Source organism: Symphodus melops, assembly GCF_947650265.1.
Source record: "Symphodus melops genome assembly, chromosome: 22".
NCBI lineage: Eukaryota > Metazoa > Chordata > Actinopteri > Labriformes > Labridae > Symphodus > Symphodus melops.
The window spans coordinates 7,068,717-7,093,184 of record NC_136712.1 but is presented as its reverse complement, the minus strand read 5'-3'; the positions used below and the strand labels follow the sequence as shown (position 1 = coordinate 7,093,184).

The 24,468-nt window shown below is 41.6% G+C and overlaps 1 protein-coding gene across 2 annotated transcripts in view; it reads left to right on the top strand.

The window, feature by feature from the left end:
• Positions 1-5,271: 5,271 nt before the first annotated feature.
• plxna4 (plexin A4) overlaps positions 5,272-24,468 on the top strand; it is a 202,843-nt gene continuing 183,646 nt past the window's right edge. Inside the window, exon 1 of one of the 2 annotated variants that reach the window (XM_079335713.1) lies at positions 5,272-5,442. The gene's annotated coding sequence lies outside the window, so the exon portion shown is untranslated. Of the gene's footprint in view, positions 5,443-6,165; positions 7,719-24,468 lie in introns of those variants that run through there. The other variant, XM_079335712.1, reaches the window with a different exon arrangement.

The following is a 24,468-nucleotide window of genomic DNA, read 5'->3' as shown; positions in this document are numbered from 1 at the left end:
TAAGAGTCACAGAATATACTACAGTAAAAATGGTTCAAAAAAGGATTAACAAAGGCAGGGTAGGTCCAGGGTATAAATATTAAAATGTCTTCACTGACTAGAACTGGACATGCAAACGACAGAAGCAGAATTTTGGGAATCCTCAGAATTCTTTTTCAAGAACTATGCTCCCCTGCATATTGTCAACAAACAAGCTTGTGTCCCTGCATTGTACTGCACTCCCACTCAGCTTTTGTAACTCAAACTTTTGTCTTTTTTTTTTCCTGCATCGTACGTTTGTGTTCTTTCTCTTCCGTGCTGACAGATTATAGCAACATGATGTTCTGTTTTGTCCTCATTCATGTATTCATAGCTTCAGTGCAACATATTGTCAAATATAGCAACTTTGAAGGGTTTTTGTCCCCACGCCAGAACATTCTCAGTCTTTGTTTGTTTACAAAGTGCAGCAAAACCTCCGTGCAAAATGAATACGATAGAGTTTGTCACTCATTGTGTGTTGTTACACATACGGCACTTTCTTGCAAAGTGCAATGACACAGCGTGTTTATGACATGTATTCATGCATGCATAATCACCCCATTTGCAGCTCTTCCGTCAGACTTGGGAGACAATGATCAATTTAAAATGTAAATATCTTCCCTCCGTGTTCAATCAATTAACGGAGAAAATAACATTTGTGGGTAATTGGATGTTCCCTGCCCACTCATCTTATAATCGGTGAAATCATGCATCGTCATAATCCAGCTTAAATAACATGAAGTAGGCAGAATCGATGTTTTTTAAGCAGTAAACTTTCATGCATCTTGGTCTGCGATTTTTGTGTTCTGTTCTGTCCTAAAGAAAATTTCCTGTCTCTGAATATTCAACATGATGAAGTCAGACACATGTCAAACTCGTTTTAAGTGACACGTGTGTGCAGACTGCAGTTTGTGCAGAAGGCTGCATTCATTTTTTTTTTGAAGACTGTTTCACTGAGGGTCACAGGACCAAAAATAAACTCCTTGCATGGACGAAAACATCCTTAGAAATACTGATTCAGTTAGCCAAGAAAATCAGGGCAGATAAGTATCACATGACAAGAATAGCAGGAGACATGGACCTTCAAAATAAAGCTCGTACACACATGCATTTAGTTGATGGATTCATTCGAATGGGAAATGGAAAGAGAAATAATGATAGCGTGTTAAGTGGAACAGTGCCAGTCGATGTCGTGCTAAGAGCTTCTGGTCAAGTTGTTGAAAGATACTGTCGATTATATACACAAACCACAGCCATGGAATTCAATTGGTGTGTGTGTGCGTGTTTGTGTGTGTGTAATAAAAGAGGATAGTCTATCATCTGTTGTTTTTGTGACTGTCTCTACATGTCCCTCCCTGCCTGGTTTGATTGCCTCTATCATTCTCTCTCTTTCTGTCTCTTCCTCTATCCCACTTTCCCCTTAGCCCCCGGTCACACTGACGGTTATCCACCAATAACTTTGTTTATGCTTGAGGTTTTTGCTTGTTAAAAATTTGCCACTGTTGCCAGATGCTTGCTCATTGGTGGATTAACATTTGGTTACTATAAATAGCATAACAAAGAGTGCAGGCTAGATCTGCTCATGATCACTCTTTTATTTTGAGGAAAAAAAGGAAAGAAAAAGATGATTGATTCCCTTTTACTCTTGCCCACTTTTTGCAAATGAAAGACCACAAGTATTCAGAGTAGGAGTGAAATCTTAATTGAATTTGAGGTTAAAATTGTTCCCAGGAGTTTAATTTAGCTTTTCTGCAATGTTTATTGAACTGCAAATACAAACAAAGGACTGTTTGTTACCTGTCAACGCAGGTAGAGAATGCGCCTGAGTATAAAAGGATCAGCTGGTCTAGTATTTTTTCAAAAGGAAAGAAGGAACAATGGTACTGTCGATTAGGTATAATTCTGCAAAACCCTAGATTATGTTCCATTCAAATGTGTTAAATTCTTCATTGTTAGGGGTATGGTTAGAGAAAGATTGTATTTGTTTTGAAGGTGAACGTTAATTGTAGGTCTGTGGATGATTGCCAGCTACCATCCTAATCTCCACTCTGTTCTTTCTACTTCCTGAATTGGCACTGGACATTGGCTCTGGATGTAAAGGGATACTTGTATACTATAGAGGGGAGGGATGTTAGCAGAGGAACTGAGAGCAGGATTTCATTCTAGCACTTTGTTGTTGGTGGATGTGACTCTTTGTATGTATAATATAAATCCCCAGTTTCCACCCCCTGACCATCTGCAGTGCCCTTCCCAACGGAAGCGTTTAATTCTGGGGGGACAGAGAGAGGCACAGTGGGGGTGGTTGGGTCTGGATCTCCATGGACATGAGCTTGGATCTCAGGAGAAATGTCTGGCAAGACACTGACTCACCTGGCCCACACAAACACACACATGCACAGAGCTACATGGACAGACAGACAGACAGGCAGCTGCTTGCCTGATGGGGAGGCTGATGGAGATGATGCATGGTTGAATAAACACACACAGGACACAAGATGGAATAAAAACTGAGACTTACATTTACACAAAATGCAGTAAGTCATCAATATGCAAACTAACTAATTACAAGACTGACTGACATAGTCAACACACCTGTCCATCCCCCCCCCCCCCCCCACACACACACACACACGCATACACATACAAAGAAAGCCATACAGAATGTCAGCTTCAATATAATTTACTATGCACCAGCTCACAAAACGGACACAAAATTGAAAACCTATTTACAGTCCAAATCAATGGGATATCAGAGTGTCATTCATTGCGTCCACACAGCGCATAAAACTTCATTAGCTCTGCAACACACTAATAGATTTCTAGGAAAATGAGATATCATGGATGAGGCTGACACATCCAGTGTTTCAGTGTGATTTAAACCAGGAGGCTTTTGAGAGAGTGGAGGGAATGGGCAGACACTTTTATGAAGATGGACACTAAATTCGGCGTCACCATTGGCAGCTCATAAATTTTATCATACCCTGGATAGACATGGCTTGTAAATTGACCATAAACGAATATATGCACGCTTTATATGCGTGATTTAGCAGCTTGCTAGAATTGAGGGATATACAGTGACAGATGTGTGATGAATGTCTATTATGTTGCTGATACAGTGTGTGTGGAGAAATATACCCTGTGTGTGTTGGCTAAAAGGGGAAGACCCCCAGGAGCATTGTACCCACTGTGGGGTGATCCCTTCGTCCCCACAGGCTTTAGATAAACAATGTACAGCTGTGTTTAAAGGGGTTCACCGAGTAAGTTCACAAGGAAGCAACGCTAGCTTATGCACAGCCACACAGACGACACGCACAGGATTGGGGAAGATGAGGCGAGCTGCTGAAATCACACCGTGCCAGCTGGCAACAGGATCCACACAGACACACAGATACACAAGCGCACCTCCCTCCGACCCACTTGACTGCATTAAAAAGGAGGCTTCATCAAAGCTATTCATGTTGCCTCCATAAGTCATCATCTCATTTGCAAGACAAATGGGGGAGTCAGATTGGTCAGTGCATTTTAATAAAGAGCCAAGCACTGGTCCAGCATTCTCCTCTGCCCCCATAGACACAGGCTTTCAAAAAATAGTACTTTTGTTTTTCTATAAGTAAACTCTTCACATTTATACGAAAACACATTTTAAACAATGAGCAAATCTCCATGCTTAAAATACAGTAAACCTTCATTTTGTTAAAAAAAAAAACCTATTCCCTAAAGATTATACATACATAAAGAAACTTTTAAACTTGACTCTCAGGAAATACATACTCAGAAAAACAGTAATCCGAACAACAAAAACTTGACAAACCTTGTGTGCAAAACCTTATAAATACTAGAGGCTCCAAAACAGCTACTAATGGATATTGCGTATTGGTCAAATTATTCTGCCAAATGTTCTTAAGAACTTTTGACCTTCAAATTGTAAGCCAACTAGAAATCTTTAAAATGCTCTAAAACAATTGACATAACATCTCAGAAAATTGGAATCTCCAGCTGCTGATACAATAACATTGTATAAGGATTGGCATCTTTGTATTTACACAGTTTTACCAACGTCTATAAACCTTCATTTTTCATTATACACCAGCTGCCTTGGTCAAGACTTGAATTACTTTAACTGGCACAACTATTACATTGCAAGTCCTTTTCCCATCAATCTTAGTGATGGACATTTAAATATTTGTTTTGAAAATGATGTCTGACACACATGAATATTGTCTTCTTATCTGGTCCACCTAGACAAAATTGAATATTAAATAATGAGATCGTGTAGGTTTAAAAAACAAACCTGTGTCCTTGGATTTAATTTATACTTGTGCAGAACACAGATATGGAACTCCAATGATAAAACATAATTATAGCGACCTATTATCCTTTGGTCCACGCAGGTTTGATCTACAAGAGGACCAGTAACCTTCACACTAATTTCATGAGGTCATGCGATCCTGACCTCTCATGGAACTACTATTGTCACTGTAGATTGCAGCGCTATTGATTTGCTGCGCTTTGAAAGCTATCTGATATTGAGATCCACAGACTGTTGATTTAGCACCACCCTTGCATTGAATAATTAAATAAAGCCAATAGGGTTGTTCATATCTATCTATTTTTTAACCTTCAAATGACTCCGAGAGATAGTTTGTCACTCGGACCAAAGTGTAAAATGAACACTGATCTGACATACAGAAATCAATGAACTGTCAAAGCGATTTTTGGTAAATAGCCACCACCCCTAGGAACACAGCCATTGTTGATATACTGTGTGAATTGATTTTACACGGGGTCAGTGTTCCTCATACGTGACAGTGAACCTTTAAACTTCAATAGATTTATATTTCTGTCATTTTACCAAAAAGTAACCAGCACCACCTTCAGTAGTAATACTTAAGGGGTAGCCTACAAAGCATAGACCTTTAATGCATTATTTGTTAAACAAAAATAAAATAAAAAAGTGTTCCTCCAACCCTGTCACGTTTATCTAGTTACCCAAGCCTTACATACCTTATTTAATTCTGGTTGAGGTCAAAAGGTTTACAAGAATACAAAAAAACAATGAAAAAACTAAATGTGGTTTTAAACAAAGACCTTCCATCCATCTATAAGCTTCCTGTTAAGATATATTCGCGATAATGTTATGTCATTTTATCTACGGTTGCGAAAAACTCCACAACGTAAAGTTGTTGTTTTTTTTTTTTAACGCGCGTGCAGATACGAGTTACACACTGTAGCAGACATGGTGCACAGGTGGACGTGATTAGCCAACAGTCTCGTGAGCTCCAGCTGTCATTTTTATTTTTATTTTTTTTTTTACATTATTTTGTACAGCAGCACTTTACCTCGAGTCTAAGTTGGTGTGTGCGGTCCTAAAAGATCCGTTTTAACGTTTCAACATGTTTTGGACAGCTGTGGAAACCACTCCACGTAAGTAAAATCTTTCAAACGTTCGTTAATGTTCGCGGTGCCGCGTCGTCACGGTTAGCTGAAAGCAAGCAACAACAAATGCTATGTAATGAGTAGGCTACGTAAATGCCAGTTTTGGTTATCTTGCTGTACACTTTCGCCTCCTTATGATAAAACGTATCCATTCATTTAAAATGAATGTTCATGCCATGAAATGTGTCATAGCCGCACGAGCTCGGACACGCGCACAAACCAACTTTTAAACATGTTGCACAACATAACACAAACGAGTCGAAATACTTCACAATATCTCGCAGCAACACTATTCAAGTGAAACATGATAATAAAGGATAATAGTGTATTTTGGTGAAGCCATAAACAGTTACGCAACTGGCTCTTAAGAGGTTTAACGGAGGTCGTATGAATAGTCTCTGGGCACTGCAGGGCTAGACAGTGAAGCCACCTTTGCCTCTGTTTGTATTTGTCAGTGTAAGGGGCTGTGAAGTTTCTTTGGCCTGTAGGTGGGGCTCTGATGCAGTGTTTCATGGCGAGGAACCCCTGTGGAAGTGAGAGCAGAGAGGGAGGGAGGGAGGGAGAGAGGATGCTGCAGCAAGCACCGGTTCCTCCCCGACACACTCACCCCTCCCCATCTCTCCTCAACCCCTCGAGCGCACTCTGCCTCTGGGGTTCACATAGGTTGGATAAACGGTCAGAAGACGCGTGCACATAATGTTATAAAGTTTTCTTTTTCAGTTGTCCCCCCCCCCATCCTTTAATCCATAAACCCTCCTTCTGTCATTGACTTTTTGAAACAGTAAAATAACATGCCAAAATGATTTTATTTCCAAGTAACCACGAGATAGAAATAAAGGATACTGAAAGATTGTGTGCGATGTTTAGCCATGATTATGGATTGGTTTTTGAATTATGCTCAGATGATGAGAATGAGTAGGCTTAATAGTCTATTTATGAGAGTGCATTATTCCTGCACCCCCACACTGCTTATTTCTTTAAAGACACCATTACATAATTAGGCCTTTTAGAATATTAATTGCTAAAAATGTATGGGGTGGGGGGTAAACTCCTGGAGCATATTAAAAGATCATCAAAGAACAAAAATGCAGATTTTAATCCCCCTACAACTATGCAAGTGTCGTAATTATGCTGCAGTGTTTCCCTAATCTCTATCTTTTTAAATGATCCTCCGATTAGATTCAAATCCGATGATCTGATCATTTCACCACCGTATTGTTGCTTATTTGTGTAAAATTCCCCTTTGGCGTCGCTAAATCCCATTCGCAGTGGGGTTGATGCGTTGCCTTGAATAAACCCATGTTTTAACAAAGCGTAAACTCCATTGAATCTCCTATCGCTATGATAGTGTTTGGAATAGGTTAAAAAAAAAAACAACCTTCAAAGGGTGGGGCAGTAAAACTGAGAATTCAACTTTTTAAAGATTTGATGAAAGTAGGCCTAATAAAGGCGATTGCTTTAAAACACTGACACTGGAGATCATCGTCTAACTGCATTGAAGCTTAACTTGTCTATAAACATGTGTGTAAGAAAATTGAATTATAAACGTGCCTTATTTGGTTTGCTGTGCTTGAGATTTTTGCCATGAGCTACAAATATGTCACCCAAACTCAGGCAGCCCCTCCAGACGCAAGGTCTTTCTGCAGCTCTACGGACATAAACCAACGGGCAAAAAGCGCCTGTCCCTCCCGAGCTTCAAGATCCTCCGCGAAGCTGCAAACTCCGAGGCAGCGCGCTTCTCTCTCTCCCCCCCGACCCTCCCCTGCTGCCTCTCTCCCTCTCGCACTCTCGCTGCAGCACCCTTAGCACCTCAGTCGAGCAGGAGCGCCGCACTGAGTCACATCTCTCCACACACGCTTTTCTACACGCGCGCACACACACACATTTACACGCACACAAGCACTGCCTCCTGCGGTATCTCATACGGCGCAGCGGCTTTTCCAGCGGCATACCAAGTGCGTCCTCGCCGGGAATGGAAGGTTTAGCTCCCGGGTGTCAGAGCACTCAGAGCGGTGTGGAAGGGTCCTGCTAATCGGGGATGCTGCTGGAAGTCTGCTGCTGTTTTTTCTTCACGTGCAGGAATCGCCTTCTTACTACACCTCTACTGGGGATTTAAAGTGGACAAGCCCTTTGATCAGGATATAACATTATTCCAAGCATTTCCCATTTTTGGAGGGGAGTACACGGAGTTGGGGATTGCTCTGGACGTGCCTCTTATCCGCAGTGTCGATGCGGCTGTGAAGTGCTATCTGCAAAGATTACAGGTAAGGAGAGGGGCTTGTCACAGTGTTAGATCCCACAACACGGACTGTTTTTAGAGAACCTTGGTGCCATTATGAGCAGGTTTTGAGGTGTGAGGGAAGCCACTGCAGCAGCCAGGTGACGGAGGCGTGTTGCACCTGTTCTGGCTGCGCCATGCCAGCTCTGCGCACTCCCGTGATCGGGCGGGTTTCATGCCGAACCTGTCCATTTGGATCGTAGACTAACCCGACGGAGATGTTCAGAAATGTTAATGACATTATGTCCCCACCCAGAACCTTGGATTTCGTTCGTTTGGCGCGTCTTATCATTCATGCCCTTCATTCACTCTGTAAGCCCGAGAGAGCTGAATGCCCAAACAGTGCTTGCTCATCTCAAAGCGTAAAACTCTGAAGGTTAAAAACTGTGAGATGTATCAGGGGACTCCGCATCAGATTTACGCAGTGCCATCGGGGATGAACTCTGTGTGTAGGAACAGCGTTTCGAGGCGTGTAGACTGTACTGGACTGCATTTAGGATTTCTCCCATGGCTCATCCCTAAATCCTTGAAATAGACTAAACTATCCATTTTTTTCCCCCAGGTTACTCCTTGTTTTATGAAAGTGGTTAGTGACTGTAAGCCCGTGACTTTCTGAATTATACTTTGTGTTATAGTAAAGAGAACATAGCGCGGCGTTTTTTAGACAAGTTCTTTGGATTCCTTTAATTTGAAGCATTTCGTGCATCAGTAAGGATCCACGTTGGAAAGATTTTATACAACCTGGCTGGAATCAGTCAAGCATGATACTTTGAGGATTACATGTTTAGAACTCCAAATGCAGCCACACACTTACACGGGAGTAGTTCTGTCAGCCAGGCGTCGTTATTCGTGTGAAATTGTAACGTGTGATGAAAAATTAAACATCGGACTCATATTTCTCTCCATGAGGCTTCAAGCATTTCTGTGATACAGCAGTGTCTGTCAAAGCTGTTGAACTTGACTGAAGGCTTGACTTAGTGATAGCCTCGAAACAGAAAACATTGCAATGCAATATCGCGAGAATCACCGTTTACTTTATACTAACTTTCTTGTTATAATAGTAAAAGGTAATTTGAAGCCTATTTGCTTTTAATACAGTAATATAGAAACGTGAGATTTTGCTTTTGTTCTGTAAATATTGTTTTCAGATATTAAATGTGATGAAAATATAAATTTCTCAGGAGCCGCCTTTTTAAACCTCTGCCAGATTACAGTTAAAAAAACAGTTGATTAAGTGAGACAATTTTGAGGTATCTGGATAGACCTCATCCTCTCCATTGCTCCCTGTTTCGTGTTGTGTTGGAGCTGTGCCCGGTAGAGTAAGCCAAGGGATGTGATGATGAGCAAAGATGAGTAATTTTTCCTTGAGGCTGAATGTTACAGACTTTGTTACAGTTAACACCGTCTTAAAATGATGCATGTGCTCTGTTTGCAGTTTCTCACTGAGTTTTTGTCCACGTTCTAATTGCACACAGGATTACTCGCAGGTTGGCTCAGTGTATCTGTGTCGTTTCCTGGCATCAGTGTTATCTCCACTTGAATGGGAGGGTTTGTTGGAGCTCGAGCGGATTTCTTGACATTTAAGGAAGGGAAGTAGCAGTGCATGCTCTTCTGTAGAACTGGTGTCTCAACCACGGAGTGTGATGTAGGTCCCTGATTCCTCATGTGACTTTGGACTTTGTCTCCCTGATGCCTCGTGCCCCCCTTAGCCCCCACCACTTGCACATGAGGCAGCTGCTCAAGCCTATGCAAAATGCAGATCCCCATACATCGGTCACACTGAGTACTCTGAGCCCGGTTTCTCCCTCTCTCTATACACCTGCACTCCCAAATCAATGCATCAATTGAGTGTTGTCCCTGAACATGTTATTTAATATAGCTCCATATACAACAAAGCATTGTTGCTGAACAATATCACAGGAAGCTCTGTGATCATAAACTTTGAATTGTGTGTTTTTATTTTGTCAAACACCTGACTAAAGGCTTAGTGGTGTTTGGCTGCAGGGATGAGGCTATATCCTGGAAACACCATGAGGGGCAGTGTGGTTTCACAGGCTGGTGCAGTGGATACATTGATACAAGGATGTTTTTTTAAAGGTCTTTATAGATGGCAGAATAGCATTATGATTGATAGTTATGTTAGATAAGATTGTCCAATGCTTTTTCAACAAGTAGAACATGTTTTACTTTTAAAGTTAAGAGAAGAGTTTTTTTTCCATAGAATAATTAAGTTACGAAAGTATCACATGTTTTTGCAGTGAGAAAATCCTATGGTTATTATTACATGACATGTTTTATTTATCCAACTCAGATGCTGTTATGGTTCCTTGTGTGACAGCTTAGAACAAACATAATGCTTTTAAATATAAGTTTAAGGAGAGAGTTGTTGTTTTTCTTTGCAGAATGAAGCTTCTCTTTTTGTCTGTCAGTGTGACTGAGGCTGATGGGCTAGTTTGGTTGTGCGTCTGATTTTCAGTAAAAAATGTGTTTCTCAACTCCTCCTGATCTTGCATTTTGTCTGCATGTCCCCTTAGAGGATGTGTGTGGTCGAGAGCCTTAGAGCTGTGTGTGTATTCTGTTTCTGTCGAGGGAAATGCATTTAAGCAGTTTGATAATCCTATCTTATCTGTGTCTTCCCTCCTCGTCCTTTCACCAAACTCCAGCTCAGCTGAAAACTCTTAAAGGCAGTAAGAGCTCTTGGCACTACTCCGTCAACCTCCCCCTCTCCTTCCCTCCCTGTGTGCTGTCCATCAAGTCCTGCCTATAGGAATTGGAACAGCAGCCTTTATCGGCCTGTAAGCACCTCACATTGACATACTACCCCTTGTCTGTCGGCCAATGTTACGGCTACAAGGCTGCAGTTTGGACCTGCAGAGCACGGCCCTGTCAATATTATGGCTTGCTAATGGATAAACTCTGACTCCAGCCTTGGTAGTGAAGACATTCATTACAATTTGGGGGCGGTGCACTTGCAAGAATGAACTCCATTGAAAGTCTTTGCTGAACATTCATATCAAGGGGGAAAACTGTGACTGGAAATGAATTGAGAATCTTTGAGAGATTCTCCATATTGATATAAATGGCTGGTAGAAGTGTAGGCAAGACTCAGCAGAAGTGTGTCTGTGTGTGAATGATGCATCTGTGACTGACATGCCTGGCAAGGCCCAATATGAATCCTCTGGTCACAGAGATGTATCGGCATGTCAGACTGAATGATGTGTCTGTGGATCGCGGACCTGAATGGAGCTCTCTGTTTGTTCTCATGCTCTTTCTGTTGCTCGCTTTCCTCCCTGATGTCTCGCTCTCTCTTTTTCTCACTAACACACACACACACACACACACACACACACACACACACACACACACACACACACGCACACGCGCGCGCACACACACGCACAAGCACACACACTTAAACCCCTCTGGGCTGTGACAGGACTACCAGACGCAGGCTAGTGTCCAATTAGATCCCCTCCTCCTGCTCTCCCATGCCACCAAACACCACAGAGTAGATTGTAAATTGTATTTCCGTGTCACTAACTGTTCTTCCCAATATAATCTGCCTCCAATATTTTTTCTTAGTAGACAAATGATTTTTCAGCAGTTGCTGCAGGGCTTATATAAAATAACGTGTAATGTTTGAGGATGCTGCTCGTATTCTTTCTTGCCTGCCTGTTAAATAGACTTTTGGTTTGTCTGAAAAGTCATGCCTTGTCATTTAAAAATTCACTTACAGACCTTTACTTGCCTCACTAAACTTCTGTTTTTGCTGTCTTGTGCATGTGGACTTCACATTGGAGACAGAAATTGAACTTGGTGTGTGGTGAAATTAAAAAACAAACAATCCTTTGTGTTTCAGTTGACATTATTAGAGAGATGGTATCTTTCACTGAAGGCTTGATGATTGTGATCTATACTCTAGTTCGGGGAAGGGTTCTATGCTACATTAGGACAGTTATGGCTTACAAGTATGTGATTAACTCATTGGTAATGCAACACAGAGTTGCATGGTTTTTGCTGCAGCAATGACAGCAGCAATCTGAAGTAAGGATCTCCAAACAATAGGGGTTGTAAATTGCATTGGGGGAATCAATACTTGTCACAATGTCCAATATAATGAGCAGCTTTGTTCTGCTCAGAATAGTTTACTCAGCATATGTGAGTCCTGTAGAGAAGATAGAGGGTGTGTGTGTGCGTGTGTAGGTGTGTGTACACACATCCTGCTGTTTCCAGGACGTCCTTTTTTTTCTCCTCTTGGCAACAAGAGTCCTATTAAGCTGTCACGTGCCTTTATAATGGGGCCCAATACATGTACACACTACTATATCGCAGTCGCACCAATTTTATTTTCTCCCTCTGGCCTTCTCTCGTGCTTCCTTTCATCTTTTCTCACAATCCTTCTCTCTCTCTCTCTCTGACTGTTTCTGCCTCCAGCTCTCTAGTGCCATATCTTTCTGCTTCAGTCTAAGCTGCCAAGCACATAACTTTATCTGTGTGTTTGTGTTTAGGGTTCGGTAAAAACAAGCCGGCTGTACTGACTTTGGAATGACCTATGAGGCATGATATGTAGTGACAATGAGACTTGGAATGCTGCTGTCTTCGATGGAGATCAGGGAGACGTGGAAAGACAGCATCATATCAGTGAGCTTACCAGACTGCTCCTTTTAGATAAGACCATGTTCAGCATTTCTCCAAGGTCTCCATGATTCATATGAAGCAGTGAGTCTGATATATAAATGGCGGTCTTTGATGCAGCTGCAGGTGACACGCTGTGCATATTGGCTCTTACGTTTGTGTGTGCCAAACCGAGCATGACAAGCATTAAATTAGTTTTGTTTCAGATGCATGAAATGATGAGAAAATTGCAGACAGTCTAAGGGCATTTTTTCCCCCTCTCGCTCTCTCTCATTTCCTTCCGTGCCGGCGCCTTGAGTCCACGCAAGGATTAGGCCCATAATGCTGTTTTCATCCAAAGAAGCAGGGGCACGCATGCTTAAGTATGCATGCATGCATGCTCGCACATTTTATTAATCCATATCAGACAATACTTCAGAGCTCTCAATATTTATCATGTAATGCACAAACCAACATATGAACTTCAGCCATGTTTCATATGGCATGTAATTTATCCCTGAAGCACCCTGTAAAGACAGACATTTTCTTCAACCTCTGGGCTTTTTCCTCAGCCCTCCATTCCTTCAATATGTTTGAATATGTTGCTTAAGCATGTTATTGTAATGTTGTGTACTACATTATGGATAGAACTGTGAGGTCAAGGGTAAGCATTAAACATAAGGGCCTGCAGCACTGTCAGAGTGGTGTAGGAAATCAACCGTTTACAGATGTTGCTGTAAAAAAGTTCCAAAAACTTCCCTGCAGAATGGTTGTTTGATTGCTTTCACTTAATGTGCTTTATCCTTACTGAACCTTTTGGCAGGTATGATTGACAGATGTTTTCAGACCAGTGCAGGAATGGCCCCTATTGAGTTGTATTGATAGTGAAATACACTGTGAACGAGATCACTGTGTTTGATTACTATCATTTTGCCGCATAATGTTGTTTCCTCACAGGAGGGATCCTCTGTTGGGATGACCTGGGGATTTAAAGTTAATGATACGTCTCACCACATTTGTAGCCACAACACACTCTCTATTCCTCTCCCTTCTTTTTTTTTTTTTTGTCCCCTCTCTCTCTTCCTGTACGCTCTGAGTGTCAGCAGTGTCAGGGGGCATCAGTATGCAGTGTTACCACAGTAATTGTGAAACAGCAGGCTCAGACAGGACCCCCTGTTGCGCTTTAGCCAGAGGACAGAGGAGTAGGGGGAGGATATGCTTTACTGTAATACCCTCCCTGCATCACTCCACCTTTTCCTGCCCCCCCTCCCCTCAGGATATATCATAGTCGAGCAGTATAATGTTGGGGATGTTACAGAGAGATTTAACAAGGCTTACACTGGGTTTTCTTGTTATTCTTCTCTCTGTGTGCTACTCCCTTTTGAGTTTGGGATTTTGCCTTTCTTGAGTATTTTTTTCTTCTGTTGATGGGATTTGGAATGGCTTGAGTTGCTGTGTGAATGCAGTGATTGACTCTTAGCCAGGGCCCAATTCTAGCCAAGCGCTAGGGAGAAATGTGTTTCTCTCCTGGAATAAAAACGTGTTTCATTTGTTATTCTGGATCACTGACGGGTATTGATTTGCTATTGCTGTGATTGAACTTGCCAGGAAAAGAGCGACTGCACTGAAAGTTTTGCTCTGAACCTCAGCTAACCTATCTCCCCCCAAAACTGGTTAATAGTCATCCTTTGGCTTTTGTCACAAATATACCTTCAATTCTTAAACACATCTGATTTATGTCACGCTCTCAGTTCCTCCCTGTGTGGAGAAGTTTGTTGAAACTGTCAATCTTAGCAACTAAAGCTCACTTCCTTTAAGGTAAAGCTTGCATTTCTGCTCAGTGCAGGGAGTACCTATTAAATCTTCCCACTATCGTGTCACACAGCATCCTTACCTGCCACCTACGCAACTAACTGTGTTCCTATGGCAACATGATTTGTCAACTGAGAACCCCTGCACAGCAGCTGTCCTCTCTGCTGTGCTTTGCTTGAAAAATAGTAGGAGGCACGAAAGAGATGTGTGGGCTTGTTACTATGATGGAGTTTTGACCTTATGCACGACAGTAAATGCCAATAAAGCTTATCGAATCAAATTGAAATTGAATGCATTCAACGACACTATTAACATTTACTGTGCAATGAGAGAAAAGTCTTTGTTGTCTTTCTCAGCACTGGTTATCATCACTGAGATCAAACTGTTAAAGAGTATGAAAACATTGACTGATTAATGACAAGTTTCAGCATGAATGTACCAAATAGTAGGCAGGAGTGGATACTTCATGTGATGAAAATCAAACGAAAAACTTTGCACCGACAAAGTTTCTAGTTGTTTCTATATGGACAAAGCAATTGGGAGTTATAACCAAACCTTTCTGTGCTGATTGCAAATCTCCTCCTGCCACCTCCCACGCACAGCACTGGGAGTTTCTTTAGACAGCAGCACTACTCAAATCCCCAGATGACAGACTAGAAGTGGAAAGGTGAGCCACTTTGTTGTACTCCATCAAGCACCCTCCCTCTGACTTTTTTTTTTTCTCTCGCGTTGGCTCACAAAAGGGCTCTCCCTTCCCGCTCTCTGAGTCAACCAATGCAACTGTGGAGAATGCACAAGTTCTGACAGTGTTTTCATCTCTCCCTCCCCTTTCTTTGTGTCCATTTGTTCTGCATCGTCATGGCAGTCCTTCCAGCTCAGCTTTGATTAGCTTGTTTTGGGCCCACTGGCAAATCTGGCAACCAGATAGTTATGTTGTGTGCGCTTGTTTGTTCATGTTTAAGTTGGTGTGTAAGAGGTTTTCCTCCATGTCTCTGGGAAAAGCAATGTGATGAGGTGAAGCCTGCAGAAAAATCAAAGTATAAAAACGGCCATGACCAGCTGTGAAGAGACGAAAGCAGGGGAGGAGAGAGGAGGTGCGGGTAAAACGCTGGTTAACAATTTGCATCCACTCACTTGCAACTGTGAACGGCTCGCTAGAAAGCCTGTCTGATGTGTTTATGCCAAAGGCTTTGAGGGATGGCGTTAAATACAGGGGGAAAGTTTGTGGCGAGACTAAACACACACTTTGTGTGTGTGGGGGACACATCGCTACAATCAGATGAGCTTCCTGCCTGTTGTGAAACATGCTTATCCATCATAAGATCTAAAAGGACTTTTTTTTTCCAACAGTGTAGTGTAGATTACACCCTTGCATAAACCTGCGTGACCTATGTTAACTCATCTCAAAGTTAATTAATAGGCTTCAAGCAGGTTTCCTGCTGATTTTAAATCATGTTTCAAAATAGTTGTAACAGCAACTTACTTTTTGCCAAATTTACACATGTTGGCTGTCAATAATGAACTCAAACAAAGTCATGGCTGCTGCTTCAGAAAATTAGTCATACACACCAAAGTATGTGTGAACATTTTTTGAGAGGCCCCAAAGTTTACTAAGTGGTTTTTATGTGTTTGGTGAAGTTTTATGTCTTTAAATTACGACGGTTCTTCTTTGAATCAACCTGTCTTAGGCGTTCTGATTTCTTTAATGCTTTCATGACAACCTTCCGTCTTCATTGATTGCTGTTAGATGCATTTAAATGCACAAGATCTCAGCCACTTATGAGTCCAAGGTAATGTCACATCTGATTGACATTGATTGATTTGTTAAAGGATCACTGTTGGCAACCCTCTCAAGCTGAACTCTTTTCGTTGGCACACCAACTATGTCTGTTGACAGCTCTGTTCCGTCTTCTCGCATGCGCTCTGTTTAAAAACCTCATCCAGAAAGCCCAACAGCTAGAGCCTGTAACCTTGAAAAGAAGATAAAAAGATGTTGTTCAACACTATCAAAGTATTTAATGTGGAGTATGTATGACCCCTCCATTTACGACAAAAAGTTGAAAACTTATTGTGGGTCGTATTTTCTGTAAAAAGAGATCCTGTTGCAGGATGTATTTTTGGATGCTTGTGCACTGCCTCTGATTTGTAATCTGTGTGCGCATGTATGTAATACTACTAAGTGTGAATGAGTCTCTGGCGTCTTCCAGAATGATGACAGAGTGGATTTCTGAGTGTGTGAATCATTTAATCATGGCCTTCGTCCCACTAGACCTCTCATCCCTCCTCTTCCCAACTGCCTTTTTGTGCTTCACGACATCACAGACCAAGGATGACGCCGACAATTAAGCTTGTGGTGTCCACATTCATGTGAGAGAATTGGAACATCTATGAGTGTTAAGGTTCTTCTTTTTATTATATTATTTAATGGCCGTCAGTTGTTTTGTTGTTCAGAAACCTGCTACATGTCGTCTTTAATTCTGCACATTTGTTTTGCCAGCTGCATCGTCTCCTCTCCCTGTCTCTGCTCTCTCTCTCGAGCTGGAGTTATTATACAGCACCATTTGCTGAATATGTTTAAAATGAAACTGTGTGTGGTTGGAAGAGCACTTTTGACACATCCTGTCAAACTGTTCATTTTTCACTTCTCTGGGACCGTTAATGCAGTGCAAGTCTCTGCAGGTGATATTCTGTCTTCACTAGCTTTTTCCACATTCTCCATCTGTCCCACATGGAATGAGCTCAGGTGATTTTCCCTGGATAGGTATCAGAACAGGATGGCAAAGTGACATATACTCTTTAAAAATGAGAATCAGAAGGGATTTTTATTGTTATTTCTATTTAAGGTCGCTGAAGTTAAGTGCAGCCCAGATGTGTACCTGGCAACCTTACTTGACACTGTGACTGAGCTTGAACCACTTAGTGGTTATTTGTGAGGCTGTAGCTGTGCGCTGTAGTTATATTCCGTGTCATTGTTGTATGTGGGTATCGTTGTTGATTTCATCCCAATCCTTTGCCTGTCAAGGGGATCACCACGAGTAAATGATTATATATAATTTTTAAGCTGAACATGATTTAAAGAATGAAAAATTACTTCTCTTGTCTTGATGAAGAATTTTCTCTCTGAACCTCATAATTACTTTGTTTTGGTTGGATGAATTTGAATAGCTTGCTGAATTTAGTAGGCAGTAAACTTGATTTAAAAATAAAGAAGGGAAAAACTATTTAGAAGTCAGCTGACCTCATTCCAGCTGTGCAGCCTAAACCAGGAGATCTTTAAGACTCTTCTTCATCACCACTGTGGATTATAAGAAGAAGCGATAATCCATTCGTAAACCAAGTCAGCTGCTGCACTGATGAGGCACACAGATGTGCATGGTGATTTTTCCATTGTGTATCTGTGTGTATGTGTGTGACAGAGTGTGGGATGGACTGGGATAAGAGGGGATGGATTAATAGGACGGTTTTGTTCAGTTTATTTCTTTGTTCTGCTGTGATCACGGCGCACATACACACTCATGGTAACACACTCAAACACCTCATATATTAAGTGCAACTTGACAGACTGATACACATGACGTACTCATTGGATATAAAAAAAAAGCATGAAACAGTGAGGGAACAGAGAAGAATTAAAGCACTTTAACATTTTATTCTAATCAGCACAAAGCCTCCTAAACGATCTGGCTTTCATGTCTTAGAAGTTAATCTCACAGGTCAAGTCTGCTTTAGCTCTGTTCAGCACAAGTGAGAGAGAAAGACTGTGAAGGCAGCAGAAACATTGAAAAGGGATTTACGGGGAGAGACAGACAAATATTGATTAAAAGAACTAAGAAAAAACAAGTGTGAAAGTAGATTTTTTTTTGGTATGTCATGAAGAAACTTCTGAAATGGGTCAGGCCTGATCTGTTTATAGTCATTCAGAAAAAAATGTATGTCTGAAAACAGAAGGGTTGATGAACTAACAGCGGATGTTGATGACGTCAAGAATTACTTTGCAAAAACAGTATAGTGCACAAGGAAAGGCAACTGGAATATAGCTACACAACAGAAATGTGTTGTGCAATGACTGACACAGATGTTTGTTGGACATTTGACAGGCCTGTGTCTACTTTGAGGCCCCATCTAAATCTAACCATCTAAATAAAAGCCGTATACATTTAATTTGTACATTTCCATTATTCCAGTGGTTAAGATCTGAGCATCAGATATTTATGGTTTAGATTTATACGTGTCCTCTCCTCAAGGCGCCAGGCTTGTCTCAACCTGGATGACAGCTTTCCAGTCTCTCCCTCCCTTAGACCCTGTGTGTGTGTGTGTGTGTGTGTGTGTGTGTGTGTGTGTGTGTGTGTGTGTGTGTGTGTGTGTGTGTGTGTGTGTGTGTGTGTGTGTGTGTGTGTGTGTGTGTGTGTGTGTGTGTGTGTGTGTGTGTGTGTGTGTGTGTGTGTGTGTGTGTGTGTGTGTGTGAGAACATGCCTCAGGTTGTTTTATGCAGGCCCTACTATTGTACCTTTTTTCCCAGCACATTTCGGCACGTCACAACAGGATCAGAACAGGTTGGATTAATCACAGTAAAAAAAAAATGGCTTAAAGCCTCGTGAGTTCCAGTTGGAGATAGTTTGTATTGTGCAGGCTTGACATGGTAAACGTACCTCAACAATTAAATAGAAAAAAGTCAATGCAGTAACTATTCATTAAAGCTGCTGCTTTGATTGCTGTGACTCTTCAAAATGTGATCTCCCTCCTGTTCACTTACGTTGCCTGAGTCCATCCAAATTCCCTAAAGCCCTTTGGATTGTACATAACATGCAAAAACATGATGACCCTTTAGTCAAACTTTGGTCTTTGAAGTTACATTTCACTCTTTTCCCTTTTATTCACCAACTTACTGGGCAGCCCTTCGCTTACCTGCAGCTGTGGTTTCCATTCTGCTGTAGCGGACCGTTAACTCTTTTGGGCCTGGCTTTTTGAAGGACAATACCAGAAAGGGAGACTCTAAGATCAGAGTAAATGCTAAGGAAACACATAATCAAGCTTTATGTACCACATTGATCATACTGCCTATTTTTCCTCTCAGACTAGTCTTTCTCTTTCCATCAGTTCTTAACCCCTGTTCACATAACCTCCTCTGTACAGTCTTACGTAACCTGCGGTTCCTCTGAACAGGGCCCAAAGTGTGCTACGTGTGGAAAATGAAGTGTTGTAATTCCTGATTCATGACTTGCTTCAGTGGCACTGACACACTTGGATATTGCTGAGCCAGAGAGGCAGAAAAACGGAGGAGTGACAGGGAAGAGCGAGAAGCGAATGTGAAAGAAGAGGGTTAAGGATGTCACCTTTGTTGGAAATCACGTCTTACCATAACTCTTGAGCCTGACTGCAGGGAGATTAATACTTCAGAGGTCACGTCGAACCTGTTGGAAGAACGTGTTGGAATATTTTCAGTTTTCTGTAAAAAGTTGTCAGGGTAGTAAGATCTCTTGTCCTGCAAGTCAAATTAGTGTCCATCTAGTTCTGGATAGTTTCAGGCAATGAACAAAGGCATTTCAAACTTTATATTCATAGTTTGTATTTGCGTAAGATTTTTTGTACAACATACTGTCTCTTCAAGACTTTTTTTAACCATTTTATTAGAGAATTGCATCAATGTTTTGTACTAAAATAAATATATCATGAACTTTGGTCCTTATCAGCCTACATAGACGTAGACACTGATGAGCACTAACGTATGACAGTTATAGTGGCTATGTGGATGTAGTCTAATAGTCAGGTTACATTATTATTCATATAAATTCAAGCATTTCTATGATCGTTAAGCAGCACAGCAAAATCCTGCCTTCAAGACAACTTAGCTGTTTCTGTCTTTAACAAAAACACACAAAGTCTACATACACACAGCGAGCAGCACAAATACCCCGGCGTGTCTTGTTTCAGTGTTGCTCATTCAGCAGCAAAACATCTCGAGTCATTCCAGCTCCAAGCAAACTACAACTCATAATTAATTACTGTGTCAAGAGGAAAAAAAGAATACTTGAAACCAAAGATGAGGCAGAAAAGAGAGGGCCAAGAAGGCAAAGAGGGGTGAGGCGAGTGAAGGGGTAGGCAGATACTCTCATGAAGCAACAGAAGAGCTCGGGGAGAGCTGGAAGGTGGAGGTACAAGGATGTGCGGATGGATAGATGGATGAAGAGAGGAAAGACGTGTTAGGACCAAAGATGGTGCCAGCCGGCAGCCGATGGAAGCGAGAGCTGATTTGTCTACAAGGCCCCGCATTCCTGCCTGCCTGCTAGCACAGGGAATAAGGGAGTTGGGAGAGAGATAGGAATGGGAAAGACTAGAGTAAGAGAGAGCTAGGGGCTTTGAGTTTGTTGTGTGAAAGCAGCTGTCAGACTGTGCCTAGCAACACCATTTAAGAAAGATTCTTGGCTGCATTTATTGTAATTACAGCAAATTATTTCTGCTTTTTTGATTCATACTGAGCTTCAGTGGCACAACATGGCTTTGACAAGTGGGCAGTTCAGATGATGGAGACGAAGTCTTCTTTGTTAACTCAAAATCTCTGTATGTGCTACTTGTTAGATATGGATTAAACAGAAATATTAAAGCTTTGCTCCACTCCAAAGTTTTACTATTGAAAATGTAAACTTTTTGAAAACACTCCATCAGACACATTTATGGCAGCAGCATCACTTGTCAAATTTGGAACCGTTGATGTCAGGCATTGTATAAATCTTCTTTCCTTGATTTAAAGTCTGTTACTGAAACTGAGAAGATGCTCTTTTGCCTTAGTGAGATCAGTTAAACTAATTGGATCTACAGCCTCATTAAGTTCACCAGTGACCGATGTCTCAAACACAGAGGCCCCTCCCAAGCAGGAAGTCAGCCGCAGTCTAACCCAATCAAACGGCAGCGCTGATGGCAGGCCAGTCGGCTCTTCAACAGTCTTCCTAATGACATTAGATCCTCTTCATCTGACGATAGCACACTCCACCAATCTCAGCCTGCATCAGCACCAACTGCACAAAGACCCAGCCTGAGCCAAGAGTGAGTGTGTAGTGTGTCCGTGTACGTCAGTGTGTTTGAGTGACCTTACTTGAAAACCAAGGACTGTTTGAGTGTTGTACTCCCTCAAGGACTCTGTCATTGTCCTCTTGCTTTGCAGTGCAGCAACGCCACGAGTGATATTGTAACCAATGCACAGATCATTATTTCTGTTCAGAAAATACACGGAAGGGGCCCAGACTCCAAGTGTGCTTTTGAAAAACAAGGATGTTTGAACCCTGTCTACTAAGAAGGATTAGTACGCTTCAGATGTGAAAGGGTGAAAGAGGAGTAGTGGCATAAAATGAAAGCGATTGAGCGAGGAAAAGGGGAAGGGCAGATGTCAGCTATTTCTCTAAAATCCAGTGGGGTTGTTTAGTTGGATCTTTGCCTCGACCTCGTCTTTGAAATGCACTCGCTCAATCTTTGAGAGTGAAAAACAGATACAGACAGATCGACAGCAAGAAGGCAAATTAATGTGTGCCACAGAAATTGTGTGACATACTTACCCTGCATCCGAATGTTTCCAGGACACATGCTTTCCTGAATGAATGCCCCTTATATGTGCCTAATTCCACCTGATGTTTGGGAGTTACCACATCATTTCTCCAACACATTGAGTCATTAGCCAATTCTCTTTACCAGGCAGATTCCACAAAGATTAGGCCTGATTCTGTCCAGGACTCCTCACTTATGGTGTCAACTTGTTGAGGAACAAGGACAGTGTTCAAACACAGACTAAACACAGATAGCCTGGCCAAGCCAAAAACACTGTTGTTCTAAGTTCACCCAAAAGCAGCATTTTCAGGAAGCACTGCATGTTTTTTTTTTTTTGTCAACTGAGTACACATTTTAGTTCTGGCTTCTTTAAAGTCTCTGAAGTGGAGGTAACCTCTGCCCTCATTGTACAACATAATCCTTCAAATTCAATCATGAAGGTTCATAACATCATTAATGTTTCATGACTGTAACATGTACAAAATGAACCAAAATCTGTTGAAACCAAATAAAACATCTGTATATTTGCAGTCCTAGCCGTAGTTAGAGAATAAGCAAGGCTGAAGTCCTCCATCTGCTAAACTGCAGCACAGTGCTCATGAATATCAAAATCTTTCTGTTATGAACAGTTTTTTTTTTTTTTTTTTGCAGATTGATCACAAGGAGTTTCCCTTAAAACTGTAGGTGAATCATGTTTACTGAATACTTGAGTTCATACTTTCACATAACGTATTATTTGTAGCTCTTGGATTCTAGTAAATACTTGTCCTTTATAACAGTCTCTCAGACAGACATTTGTACAATCCTCAGGCTTTCTTTATGATATCAACAGCTCTGTGGTGGATTAGACCTCCTAACCCTGATATAGACAGGGTATCTGGTGACAGTAATCCATGCTGCTAATCCACGTCTTGATGTAACCAAGAACACCCGCCTTCTCCCTCCACCGTCTCTGTCCTTCTTTTTTTTTCCTCTGCTTCTGCTGTCTTCCTGAGAGAGATGATTTTGCCATCTGTTTTGTACATCAGCAGGGGTTAGCTTAGCCTCATAGCCATGTTAGACCTGATCACTCTATCGTAACTTTTTCTGTCATTTTACAGGTTTTTGGGTGTTATTGACAGGTTTATCATAACTCTCCATTTCGATGATTACGCTTTAAGGAATGGAGCATAATTGCATGGATTTGTTTCGTTCAAGCGAGACAAATAATTATGATTGCAAGATAAAGCAAATTAAAATTTTGAACCCAAGGGTGCTGACCTATTAAATGCATACATGGATATTCATTGTTTCACCAACTGCATGTGCATGTTTATCCATACTGTTTAGGACTGTTTGCATATTTGAGTGTAAACCTAGCCTGAGAGCATTGATTTAGTGCTTAAATGGGTCTGCATTCATATGCAGACTCGGATTCTTGTTTATACTCTCAAGTAAAATATAATTGGATTTGTGGGAGAGAGAGAGAGAGAGAGAGAGAAAAAGTGTTTGTGCTCAGGCTGTCAGAATAGTAAAAATGAATCCTCCTGTGCCCTGTCCCCCTGCTAATTCTTTCATTCCCGCAGGCAGCAGACTTTACTGTGTGTGTGCTGTTGTTCAGTTTCCCTCTTAGCCGCAACTTCTCCCGAGCTGCATGCCTGCATAGCAGAAGTAATACCTCCCAGCCCTGGACAAAAAAAAAACCTCAGTTTACTTTGCTCTAGTTTCATTTGGTTGGAGCCCATGTTGTAGTAAGGGGCATCATGTTTTGGTGCTGTGGCACCATGTGTTCAGGGGGCGTTCCTGCTCTGTGTATGCTTGCTGTGTTTGCTTATATTTTATGAAGAAGTGTCAAGTTAGTGTGTGTGTGTGAGAGAGAGAGAGAGAGAGAGAGAGAGAGAGAGAGGGCTGGGTGAGTGCAGGGACATCCCAGTGTGAGGCTGTGATGCAGAGTGATACTTATTCCTCTGATCAGTGCCAAAGCTCAGCAGGAGAGGGGGTTGGGTGGAGGTTTGGGAGGAGATGGGGGGGGGGGGGGGGGGCTTCGCCACTCCAGTCACAACAAATACTGATCTGGGACACACACATCTCTTGTCTGCTTGTTTTCTTTTTCTGTCTGTGTCACTTTCTCCCTGCCTTTTTCTCACTGACTTGTTTTTGCTTTCTTTCTCCAAGTCCTTTGCTGATTTTGACTTCATATGCCTCCACAACGTCTCCATCTCACAACCCAAATCCTTACATCCAAATAAATACCCATTTATATAACTTACGCTTCCACTTCCTATATTCACCAGTGAGTTGACAAGCATGAGGTTACGAGAGATGCAACCAATCTGCCAAAAAGTCACCATTGTGGCAGTTTAGCAGGTGCACAGCCTGAAGCACAGTCATGATGCCCTTAAAAGTACAGTTGCAATCCACAACTTGAACTTTGCCAGCTGTTATCATCAACCACAGAAGCTACGGTGGAGAAATCACAAGAGGGCCAGAGATCCAATGGAAATAGTTTTAAAAATACTAATAATCATTACATTTTTAATATATCTTTTCATATAATTTCCATAAAGAATCAATATTTCTGTCTAGTGATACTTTGAGATGTTTCCTGTTAGAGAGAGATATATACATCGTATACATTGTAAACGTACATATTAATACGAGGCAAGGACAATGTTCAATCTCTTCTGTAGACGAATGTATCCACGTCAGCTATTTCAGTTTTTGAGCATGACCAGCTTATATGGTTTTATGCACGTAGCTGTCCTCTACATCTCCTTGTTCAAGCTAATGAATAA